The sequence below is a fragment of the Herpailurus yagouaroundi genome, unplaced genomic scaffold (assembly GCF_014898765.1).
Source record: "Herpailurus yagouaroundi ecotype Mexico unplaced genomic scaffold, PumYag 186, whole genome shotgun sequence".
NCBI classification, from domain to species: Eukaryota; Metazoa; Chordata; class Mammalia; order Carnivora; family Felidae; genus Herpailurus; species Herpailurus yagouaroundi.
The window spans coordinates 25,040,850-25,053,916 of NW_024412417.1; the positions used below are offsets into that span (position 1 = coordinate 25,040,850).

The window sequence follows — 13,067 nt, forward strand, 5'->3', positions numbered from 1 at the left end:
GGGAGGGAGAGGAGGGTGGGTGATGGGTATTGAAGAGGGCATCTTTTGGGGTGAGCACTGGGTGTTGTATGGAAACCAATTTGACAATAAATTTCATATATTAAAAAAAATTTTTTTAATTATAAAAAAATATTTTTATTATGTACAATAAGCAATATTTTTAAAAATTTTTGATGTTTATTTATTTTGGGAGAGAGAGAGAGAGAGAGAGAGAGAGAGAGAGAGAGAATGAGAGGGGAGGAGCAGAGAGGGAGAAAGAATCCCAAGCAGGCTTCCGCTCAGCTTGACGTGGTGATAGATCTCACAGCTGTGAGATCATGACCTGAGCTGAAATCAAGAGTTGGACACTTAACCAACTGAGCCACCCAGGTGCCCCCATACAATAAGCAATCTTTAGCTTAAAGTTTAAACTTTCACATAAAGCGTTTTTTAAAATTGTTTTTAAAATGTTCACATTTTAAAAGATAAAAAAAAAAAAAAAACGCTGAATATGTCTTTCAGTACAGGTCCATGCTTAATTATTCACATCCCAAAGCTGTTTTGAAAAGACTAAAGAAATGGCTGAAAATAATTTACAATTGGCAATGATTAAAATCTCCTTGTCTTTGGAAGGGCATAGTAATGACTCATATGAATTTAAAGTTATAAGCATTTGGGGTGCCTCGGTGGCACAGTCGGTTAAGCGTCCGACTTCAGCCAGGTCACGATCTCGCGGTCCGGGAGTTCGAGCCCGCGTCAGGCTCTGGGCTGATGGCTCAGAGCCTGGAGCCTGTTTCCGATTCTGTGTCTCCCTCTCTCTCTGCCCCTCCTCTGTTCATGCTCTGTCTCTCTCTGTCCCAAAAATAAATAAACGTTGAAAAAAAAAAATTTAAAGTTATAAGCATTTAACAGTTTATACAAGCATGTAGTTTTTACCAGAATACAAAAGGTCTTAAATTGTCACTACAGTTGTTTTTGGAATGATTATTTTATCAGGAAAAGCATTCTTCACCAAAACCACAGCATTAATTTTCAAATGCTCTTTTTGGAGAGTTTTGGACTTTCAACTTTGAACAGAACTGCATTTAATTTCTGTATCTCTTGCATATGGAGTACATCATAGACTCCATCAGGCCATTCACAAGACCAGCAACACGCAGAACAATGAGGCCAGTCTCTTCCTATGTCGCTAACGAGAAGCACAGAAGGTGAATATGGAAAATAATGATAATATCTGTTGCAAGCAATCTTGTTTCAAACATTTTCTTCAGTTGCTTCACAGAGCCCAGTGAAAAGTTCACACTGGTCAATGCAGCAATTCTTCCTAGGGTATAAAACAATACAAAAAGTTTTATGCCACCAGAAAGGAATAGCAATCCAGTTCCAAGGATAAAACAACAATAACAAAAAAGAAATGCTGCATACAAAGCATCTGCCAAACCATTTCAATCTGATATTGAAACTACAGGACAGGGCATCCAGGACCTTTTCAGTCCGGCCCTGCTCTTTGTCATCCTGGTAACTGAGGACCCTCTCCAGCGTCTCCATGGCCATTTTCCCAAGCTGTTTTGACAGGCATTCCTTTGCCCGCCCTTCCTGCCTAGCAAAAAAACTCCTAGTAATCTTTAATTTACTTTCCATCTCCATGAATTTGCCTATTCTAGATATTTCACTGAATAGAATCATACAATAATTGTCCTTTTATGTATGATTTATTTCACTTAAAGCAGTGTTTCCAAGGTTTGTCTGTGCATTAGAATCCATTCCTCTTTAAGGCTTAATAATATTCCATTATATGTATATACAACATTTGGCTTATGCATTCCTCTACTGATGGATACATGGGGTGTTTCCATTTTTTGACTACAGTTACTAATGCTGCAATAAACACTGGCATAAAAATAGATCCCTATTTTCAATTTGGGGGGTTATAATTTGGAGTGGAATGGCTGGGTCAAATAGCAACTCATTATTTAGCTTTTTTGAAAAACAGCCAAACTATTCCCATACTAACTTTCCCATTATTTTTCATTCCCACCAGCAGTGTACCAGGGTTCCAGTTTCTCCACATCGCTACCAACTCTTGTTATTTTCTAGGTTTTTTTTCTTTCATTATATCCATCCCAGCACATGTGAAGTGAAATCTTACTGTTTCGATTTGTATTTTCCTAGTGACTAAAGATGTTGAATATGTCTTCATGTTCTTATAAGCTATTTGTATGTTTTTGGAGAAATATCTGTTCGAGTCCTTTCTCCATTGTTTTGTCTTTCTGCTGTTCAGCTTTAAGAGTTATTTATATATATATTGGGGCACCTGGATGGCTCAGTCGGTTAAGCGTCCGACTTCAGCCCAGCTCATGATCTTGCAGTTTGTGAGTTCGAGTCCCACGCTGGGCTCTGTGCTGACAGCTCAGAGCCTAGAGCCTGGTTAGGATTCTGTGTTTCCCTCTCTCTATGCCCCTCCCTTATTCACACTCTGTCTCTCTCTCCTTCAAAAATAAATAAACATTAAAAATTTTTGTTTTAATAAAAAAAGTTCTTTATATATATTTAATATTAAATACTTATCAGATATATAATTTGCAAACATTTTCTCCCACTCTCTAGGTTATCTTTTCAGTTCCTTGAAAATATCCTTTAATACACAAAATGTTTAAATTTTGATGAAATTCAATGGATCTTTTTTCTGTTGTGGCTATGCTTTTGGTGTCATATTTAAGAATTGGTCACTGGGGCGCCTGGGTGGCTCAGTCGGTTAAGCGTCAGACGTCAGCTCAGGTCATGATCTCACGGTTTGTGGGTCTGAGCCCCACAACCAGCTTTCTGCTGTCAGTGCCCAAGCCTGCTTCAGACCCTCCGTCCCCCTCTCTCTCTGCCCCTCCACAACTTGTGCACACTCTCTCTCTCTCTCTCTCTCAAAAATAGACATTAAGAAAAAAAAAAAAGAATTAGTTGCCAATTCTAAAGTCATGAAGATTTATCCTTATATTTTTTCTAAGAGTTTTATGGTTTTAGCACTTATATTTACAGTGTTCATCCATTTTTAGTTAATTTTTGTATATGATATAAGGTAGGTGTCCAACAAAATTCCTTTGCATGTAGAAATCCAATTGTTCCAGCACCATTATTGAAGAGACGACAGGTCCTCCTTAATTTACAGTGGGGTTCTGACCTGGTAAACCCATTATAAGTTGAAAAAATCATATGCTAAAAATGCATTTGAGACACCTAATCTACTGAGCATCATACCTTAATCTAGCCTAACTTAAATGTGCTCATAACACATTATCCTACAGTTAGGCAAAATCATCTAACACAAAGCCTATTTTATAATAAATGTTGAATACCTTCTATCATTTGTTAAATACTGTGCTGAAAGTGAAAAATAGAATGGTCATATGGGTACAGAATGGTTCTAAGTGTATCAGGTGTTTACCCTCATTGTTATCTGGCTGAGTGGGAGATATATAGCTCACTACCACTGCCCAGCATTACAAGATAATTTTGTACCGCATATCACTAGCCCAGGAGAAGATCAAACCTTCAGATTCCAAGTAAAGATTCTACTGATTGTGTACCATTTTTGCACCATCATAAAGCCAAAAAATCATGAGGTTGAACCATTTTAAGTCAGGGACCATCTCTAATCTTTTCCCATTGAGTGGACAAAGGCACCCTGGTCAAAAATCAGTTGGACATAGCTGTATGTTTTTATTTCTGTATTCTCAATTCTAGCCCATTGATCTATTATTAATCCATATTCTTGCTATAAGTTTTGAAAGTAGAAAGTGTGAACTATCCATCTCTGTTCTTGTTTTTCAAAATGTTTTGGCTATTTGGGACTTCTTGCAATTTCATAAGAATTTGAGTGTTGATTTTCCATTTCTTCAAAAAAAGTTGTTCAAATTTTTATAAAAATTGCATTGAGTCTATAGATTGCTTTGAGCAACAATGACATCCTAACAATATTACATATTCCTACCCAAGAACATGAAATGTCTTTCCATTTATTAGGTCTCCTGATTTTTGTTTGTTCATCTTGTACCCTACAACTTTGCTGAATTTGTTTATTTGCTCCAATAGATTTCTTGTTGATTTTTTAAAAAAAGACTGCTCTCATTTTATCTCTACAATCCTTTATTTCCCACTTACAATTTTAAAAATAAATATTCTTAAGTTGGATCCCCCTATGAAATTCAAGACAGTCAAGGAACCACCTAAAATATCAGGACAAATTTAGTATGTATGTTCAATTTTCTGAAGAATGGGTTAACTGCTTGCATAGTAACATAGATGGTTGTGATAATCTGTCCCTCCTCTCAAAAAAAGTTAAGATCTGTTGTTATAAAAGGAAATCAACATGGTCAGAAATTTTAAAAATTCCCTTTGTCCCTTGGAAAATAATGGGTGGATTATGATTATGACAGAAAATTCAGACTATTAATCTTCTTTGTTAAATAAAATATATACGCATCCATGTTTCCATTTCTCTTGATTTAGAAGGGAACAGAATAAATTATATTCTGTATGAAGATTTTTAGATTCTTTACAACAAAAACATTATCAACTGGATAAGCATGTATTAAATATACATATTTCCTTTCAGCACCTTGGTTTTTGTGTAAATATAGAGCAGTAATTTAAGAATTGCTTGAGCACCGGAAGCGCGACAAGTGCACGCTAACTAGAAACGCCATTTTGGAAGCTCCAGCCCGGACCTACTGATCTTAAACTCGGGGACAAGGCCAAGCAATCTGTGTCTTAATAAGAAGATTCCGAAGCAGAGTAAAGTCTGAGACCCACTAGTAAATAAAGACAATAAAACGTCCACGACCTCAACTGACTGGCTTCTCTACTTACCCACTTTAATTTCCCAAAGCCAACATCAGATCAGAGGAATTGATTATACCCAATATTCAACAAACATTTTATTCTGCATAGGCAACTCTTACCAAATTAAACCCTAAGCTATATTCTGGGAACAAAGAAAAAAAAAAAGGTAAAGCATCTGCACTCAGGGAGCAATAAACCTACATAAAAAGCCCTTTGAATCACTGATAAGCTAAGGGCTATAGCAGAGTTATGCCCAGGAAGTGCCACTAGAACCTAGGAGAGTTCTAGCTTAGAACCTAGTTCTGGCTGTCGGGGTGGAATAGGCAGGGACGGTCAAAAGTTACTCAGAGGAAGGGAACTAAGCTGGGTTTTAAAGAATGAAACGAAATTTTCCAGAATGACAGCGGGTGAAGGGCATTTCTTATAGGGGTAATTATGCATGCAAATATGATACAGCAAGATTATGTGAAGGTTTGGGAAATACCATGTCTATGTATAGTGCACATAGAAGCTGACTGTGCATGGCCAAAAAAAGAAATTGAAGAGATAATAAAGCCTGGATCATAAAGAACCTTGACTACCTTGCTTAGGTAGGTGCATTGGTCAAGTAGGCAGTGTGTGTCAAGGAAGCATACTAGGCCAGAAAGGAAAACAAAGATCCTTGGATTTTAGAATAATGATTTTGCCAGCTGATTACATGATGACTAGGAAAGTTATCATGTTAGATCGTTGTTAGATATTTACTGCAATAATTTGCTAAGACATCTAAAGTGAAACAGTAGTTTAGACACATATCAGTACGAATTTGTTCCCAGCACTACAATTTGTAGTTTGGCTTGAATTTCCTATTACTTACAACATGTCAGCAATGTCTGTATTGTCATAAGAGGTGGAAATTCTCAAACAGTTGTCTTAAAGATCTCAGTAAAGAATGCAACGAGTCTATTACAAAGTGTTTGTTTTAAGTCAAATGAAGAAAAATGTCTGCACAGCTGACTTTTTCATTTTTATCCAAATTAGCCATTTCAAGGCACCTTTGAAATATATACTTAGAAGCACTTATTGAATAATTGGTTTATAAATATGACCCATGTGGTCCTCAGTTTAGGACAGAAGAGAATAAATCACTTGTGTTCAAAACAGTAATTGTAGCTTTAATAGCATGGAATTTTCAAGATGAACACACCATTTTCTTTGTTCTCACCAAACCTATATTTACAGTCAATTGATTATTTTCAAATTTGGTGGTCTGTCTTATTTCCTCATAAAAATAACCATTTGTACAAGTGAAAATAACATTTCTCTCCTTTTCTCTTGTTATTCTTCCTTCCTAATATTTCTATCACGCTGACTCGGAGCCTTTAAATAAAACAATGATCTTCTTTCCTCTTTTGTTCCCTCTTCCTTTCTAATTGCTTGGGCCTGTAGATACAAGGGATTTCTGTACCTAGGAGTATAGGAGTCGCCTCCCAAATGCCCAGAGAAACTCCTATGATAGGCAACAAGAGCCCATGAAGGGCTAGCTATCATATGTAGCTAGAGCAGAGAAAACCAAAAGATATCACCATGAACTTGCAAAATCTACACTGATTTCTGATTAATCTGATGGAATATAGTATTTTGGGAAATCTAAACTCTTGAAGAAATATTAGCATTTTAATAATGAAAGGAGGTAAATTATTTAAGAAGTTAAGAAAAATTATACAAACTTATACATAAACCAAAAAGAGGTATGCATGTCCTTTCAAAGTTATACTGGAATATTGTCTAATAGGCCCATGTAAAGATTATGTAATTATCTAGGCCTGTGTGCCTTTATTTGACTCGCTGTGTACTATTAGTCAGGTTTCAGAGTCTAAGGAGTTACATGTTAACTTGTGGGTTTATGTCCGGTACAGGTGCGAATTATCTGTCTGATAGAAAAGACAGTCCCGAAGACTGCAGTTTTGTTGCCTTATTGAACAGTAATCTGTTTTATATCTTGCTGTGTTCTCAGTTGGCAGAAGGGGCTGGGAATATCTCTGGAGGCTCTTTCATGAGGCACTATTTCCATTCATGAGATTCTGCCCTCACGACCTAATCACCACCGCCCACCCTTGAAAGTCGCACATCCTAATAACATCATCTTTGGGAATTAGGATTCAATTTATGAATTTTGGGAGAATACACTCAAACTATAACAGAGTCTGTAAATATTCATATATGGCTTTTGTTGTGCCAACTTGGCTGGGATAAAATACTTTCTCCAGAACTGCCTTTCTAGTCTGATTCTACATAAGGTAGACGACAAGAAATACTGTTCATGAGAGCTGCAGGACAGAAGGAAGCCTTAGCCATTCTGCAGCATGAACCCGTGTTCTCCCAGTTCTCCAGTCAAACACCAACCTAGGCACTGGCAGGAAAAGCTTCTGCAGATATAAATTAAGTACTTAATCAATTCACTTAAATTAGAGAGATTTGCGGGCCTGACTTGTTCTTAGGGAGGCTTTCCCAGAGGACACACCTAGGCCCTGCTGAGTTCCGGCCTGCTCCCAATCATTCTTCTCTGACTGCCTTGCACGAATAGCTTTGGCCCAGGCCTGTGGGAGCCAGCCTGCTTGTGATCTTCCCTTCCTGGCTTTCTTGACATGTTTCAGATTTGCTTCACCAGTCCCCAAAATTTATAAGCCATTCTTGAAATAAAAATATATATATATATATGTGTCTGGGAAAGGGAAGGGCATATCCATATCTCTTACTTATTTCGCTTACTTGGTTGAACCCTGATTAATAAACCCCATTAGTGAGTTAAATAAACCTTTGCCACACTTACTCCATATTTGTATGAGAGGCATTTTTTTCAACCTTCAAAGACTTTCACTTTGACAAGGTAAAATGTGAACAGCAGCAATAGTTCTTTTGGGCTCTGCTAACCTTAAGATAAGAAACCAAATACTGTGTCTATTTGTAACAAAGATGTTAACGTCTAATGGTTCCAAAGCAACTAGTAGTGGGTTGTAAGAGTGACACCATCAAAGAATGATCTTATATAATTATTAGTAGTAGTATCATTATTTTTGTTAATATTATTTAGAAATAATATTGTTTAGAAAGTAGTTTACTTAATTTCTTATTTAGCTTATGGAATCCAGTTCAATTTTGGGGAGTAACTTTGCAAGGATTTTTTCTAACAAGATATTCTAGAGCTAGAATGTTCACTGGCAATGGCTTATTTTGCTTATCACCCACTTGATCTGATTGCTTTAGGCACATGTAACAGACACAAAGAAGAAAAAAAAAAAAAAAAAGGAACAAAATGACCAGGAAAACTGCTGTGGTCAAATGCTGAATCCTATCAGTCAGTTGAAATCAGCAAGACAGAATGGCAACCAAGAAGGAACTCTGGGAAAGGCCAACTATTTATATTAAGTGTTTCTGTCAATTGAGTCAAAAACATGACTCATGATGACTTTTGGCAGCTAAAGGGACAGAAAAGATTATTATTTTTTCCAAATGTGTCCTTGGAGAGTTGCATCTGGTGAATAAGCATCCTTTTAAAATAGCCCTTGAGATTAGAAGAGGATGGGCTAAGAGAGGGATGATAATTAAAAATTGGAAGACATGCAAGTGAGTAAGCAAATGGGGAAAAAAATGACACAGATGAAAAGAGAAAAAAATAACAGGGAAAAGATTCTCCCTCGAATCACTGCCCTACACCACAGAGAGGAAAGCAACCAGTCTGTGGGATTTTCTGCTGGTGACTCAACAGAGGCGTGATTAGTTGTAGCTCAGATACGGACAAGGCCTGTGAGCCAAGTAGGGCCCTTACTAGACAGGGAGGGGAGACGGCAGGCCTCCACTCCTTGTGACTGAAAGAGGAAGGGTGTAGTCTGTTTGCACTTATCCTGCATTTCATCACTTCGACTTGTGATGTTTTCATTCACTTTAAAAAAATGATGAAGTGATCCCCAATGGGTGTGTTTCACTTTCGAAACAATAAAGACGTCTGTTTTTTTGGTGATGCTGGAAGAACAAATTTTCACCAACTGCTTTTTCCACATTACACAGGGAGGGTATTCAATATCCAAGTGGGTGGCTCCCTCAAAGGGACCAATTTTGGAAACCCCCACCTAGAAAAACAGTTTGGATTTTTATGGTTCTTTTCATCCAAACGTCTCAAGGGATTACCAAGCAAAATATGAGATCCCTGACCATATTTTGAGGTGGTAGCTGACAGGGATTGTGGACACCCCTTGGCAGACTAAAAAATGGCCAGAATGAGGGTACCCAGGCAGAAAATAACAGGAGAACCAAGAATAAAAACCAACAGAACCAATAGATCCTATGTCTCAAATTTGTTCTGCCCTTAAAACTTTTGTACATCTCTGTCATAACAATCATCTCGCTGTGATTACACACAAAATAATACCCCTTTAGTAAAATACTGCCACTACCTATGTGTCCGTATGTATCATTACTTCCTGAAAGAGCCTCACATTTTCAAGGTCCAAGGCAATTTCCAAGATATATATTACAGAATCCCGAATATATCATAATATTTTTTTTACCTTTAATAATAGTAAGATTCTTGTGGGTGATATTAATTTACTTGTGTGATTAACAGTCAATTTGGAGAACTAACTATGCATATAAGAATTATAGGGTTTTATTTCACTATAAATTGAACTTTCAGTAGAATATGCCATTTGGCTTTACTTTGCAAGTGGATTATTTAAAGTTGACAAATGGGAGGAAAAAAGATTAGCAAATACATCTTTTATATTCTTGAAATAGCTGTACTTTATTTTAAAAATGATTTTTTTTCTACATTTCCAAATAACCCTTTTTGCATTTCACTATACCGTTGACTATAATTCAAGCTGACTATAAGCTTGAGAATTTTCCCAAGAATAGGGTAAATCAATTAGCATGGGTCTTATTCAGCCACTAGAAATGCAAAACAAGTATCAAGAATATTAACTACACTCCCTCCAAGTTCCAGAGCTCAGATTCAAAATATACCGCTCATGACCTAAAGGACATATCATCAAATGGGCTGCAGAGAGAGCTCTTCTTTGTAATGTTAGTAAAAATCTCTGACAAATCAGTCTCCGTTCCAAGTTTCAGGAAATTCTTCATATACATATTTCAATATATTTGAAACACTAAATCTAGAATTGAATACCGTTAAATAGTTCATATTTGTTTTCTTGAATTTCAATATGTAGCCAGTGCCAAAAAGCCTCTGGGTGTGTGTACAAAATTTGTAAAAATACATAAAAACCTACTGAACCAAAACCACAGTGGAACTCACAATAACTTTCCAGACAGCATAATTCACCACTTAGTCACTGGGGAATGCCAATCTCAAAAGATAGATTTTATATCAGGCCAAGAAGATCAACAAAAATAAGCCCTTCTTAGATCAGGAACAAAAGGGAAAGTCCAATTCTAATGGCCTTAAAACAATACTAGTATTAATGATAATAATAACAAGTTAACTGTCCAGTCTAGTGTGCCAACATTTAACTAAAAGACTCTTTTAGAAGTGCCTGGATGGCTCAGTCAGTAAAGCCAGTAAAGTCAGACTTCGGCTCAGGTTACGATGTCATGGTTGGTGGGTTTGAGCCCCACATCAGGTTCTGTGCTGACAGCTCAGAGCCTAGAGCCTGCTTGGGATTCTCTCTCTCTCTCTCTCTCTCTCTCTCTCTCTCTCTCTCTCTCTCTCCCCCTCCTCTGCTTGTGCTCTGTCTCTCAAAAATAAATAAACGTTTAAAAAAAATTTGTTTAAAGACTTTTTTAAGCATTGTATCTTTTGAAATAATACTGAATAACTAAGAATATTAGAGTATATGGTATTAACTGCTTTCTATTTATTACACATTGAGCTCTACAGTTCTTCCTGATTTCATATTAGATTAGCAGAGAAACAAAATTAAATGCATTTAGCCACATGAGAGCATTATAGTGAGTTATTGACTCTTTCTTATCCCTCTGTCCTGAGCCCAGGTAAAGAACACAAGAAGCACCATCCACTCTTGTCTGCAACACATATCCTTGGTTTCGTCTCTGTCTCCTTCCCATCGCCCTCATTCAGACAGGAGGTATCTCACGTGGGCAGCCACACCAGTTCTCTTTGGCTTCCTCTCTTCTGTTTCTGCTCTACTTCGCTGTCCCTCTGCCACTACAGTTTCTCAGTTTGGTCTCTCCTCAGCAGTTAAGCTTTTCTTTAAAAAAATGATAATCAGATCACTTCATTCTCTAGCTTATAAAGTCTTGTAGCTTCTTACTGCACATAAAATAAAATCCAATTCCCCCAAGAACCTACACAATACGTATGTGGTACCTGCCAACTTCTCTCTGGTGCATACATATACAACCCGCAGGGACTCCAGTGTGACAGTGAAATGCTGAATTTAATATGATTTGTTAGTTGTTTAGGCTCCTGTTCCTTTAAATACATACACATATATAAATATAAGAAAGTATATTGTGAATGTGGATTTCAGGCAGCTTAGGAGAACTATCTCATAATAAAAAAAGATAAAACATGGAAAGTTATATTAGGTATGTTAGGCATAAATATGAAACCCTGGATATCCATTTCACCCACTATGTCATTTTGTGCCTTACCTCTGCAACAACAAATACAGAACTTTCATGCAAATAACTCATAAAAGTCTATTCTTAGGAGCTTAGGGCAGCTAAAATGAAAATGAAATAGATTATAAAGAATAGCAGAAGAATACTGTGCCATATTACAAGAAATCAAAGGGCCTAGGTTCTAGTCTGCTTTTGCCAGTTTTGTGATCTTAGGGGAAAATAATGTCTTAGACTCCACTCCTTTGTGTATATAACATGATTACCATAACTAGACCACTTCTGTATCCTTCACAAATGTATTACTGTGTGACTCTACAAATAAACGAGATGCGTGAATGTGTACAGAATGACAGTTTGACATTAAACTCCTTGTTTTTTCCCCTCCATTGCTATTACCCTTACCCTTTCTGCAGTATTAAAGTGGTAGGAATATCAGCCCAGTAGGGCATTCAGGTACAGCTTAGAACAAAGAACTCAATTGAGAAGCTAAATAGATTTTGAAACTCAAAACAAACACAATTGTTTAAAAGCCAAAGAGTTATTCATATGTAAGACCCTCGGCATTTATTATGGGGGCAGTTTTCAGTTTGTGGTTTTGAATTACAAAAAAAAAAAAAAAAAAAAAAGAAAAGTCTTGTCTTGGAATAACAGGAAGCAGAGCCTAGAGGAACAAATAAAGTCTATGAAACAAGCATAGAGTAAAAGCAGATTAAGAATGATGACCAAACAGCAGCTTCCCTGCTATACAGGAAAGAGCTAGTAAACACATACGTGCTCACACACACTTCTGGATAAGGAAGAGTTTGGAGAATATTAGAAGGCAACACTTTAAGGTTTATATGCTTTCTGGGTCCCTGAGAAGACAGCCAGAATCCCACACTTTTGAGTTGCAGACCTGTTGACTTGGGGGAGTAAAGAAAATGGTATCTAAATGCCCAGAAGGGATTGACAAAATCCAGTGGAGAGAATTTATATCTTTCTTCACAGGAAAACATCCAAAGAAAATTTCTAGCTCCTCAAACTTTAGAGAGCTACCCATATGTCAAGGTACAACTGGAGATTAGAAATGACTGGTGTTTCCACGGATGAGTCTAAGGTCATGCCTTACAAAGTTCATCAGGACTAAAGTTGGCAGAGAGAGCAGATGAGAAGACATAACCCCAAGGGGTGGGGGGAAGGTACAAGTACACTCAGAGTGTCTTTAGACTGAATGGACTTTGGCCAAGAGTTGGGACAGGGGGACAGACCACATGACCAGAGACCACAAAGGACCAAGGAAGGGAGCTGTGGGTTTCAATCTGCAGAGCCCCCAGATTAAACGGGAAGGAATACCACAGTTGAGGAATGACCAAACAGTGGCACTTATGTCAGACTCCCTCGGGAGGAAAATTATGTTTGTAATTCAGAAGTGACTTAGTTATCTAAAGTACTACATTAAGCACCTTATGCCATCTGTGAAAATAGGAGTTCGGCAACCAAGTTAAATTCACCCATTAAAAAATGAAGACAAAATTAATTCACATAAATTACACAACTGAATGGTGACGCAAAACATCTGAACTCTTATAAATGTGCATCAGAGCATCTGAAAGATGGCACTTTAATCTGTTGTCGTTGTTATTATTATTACTATTATTATTAAAATGTAGTTGGATTGAAAATACATTTTATGA

General features: G+C 37.1%; 1 long non-coding RNA gene and 1 pseudogene across 1 annotated transcript in view; both read right to left on the reverse strand.

Moving 5' to 3' along the window:
* Positions 1-13,067, reverse strand: part of LOC121042886 (uncharacterized) — a 211,619-nt gene that overhangs the window by 119,723 nt on the left and 78,829 nt on the right. The gene's annotated exons all lie outside the window — the stretch shown is intronic.
* On the reverse strand, positions 1,043-1,527 carry LOC121042884 (vesicle transport protein SFT2A-like; annotated as a pseudogene).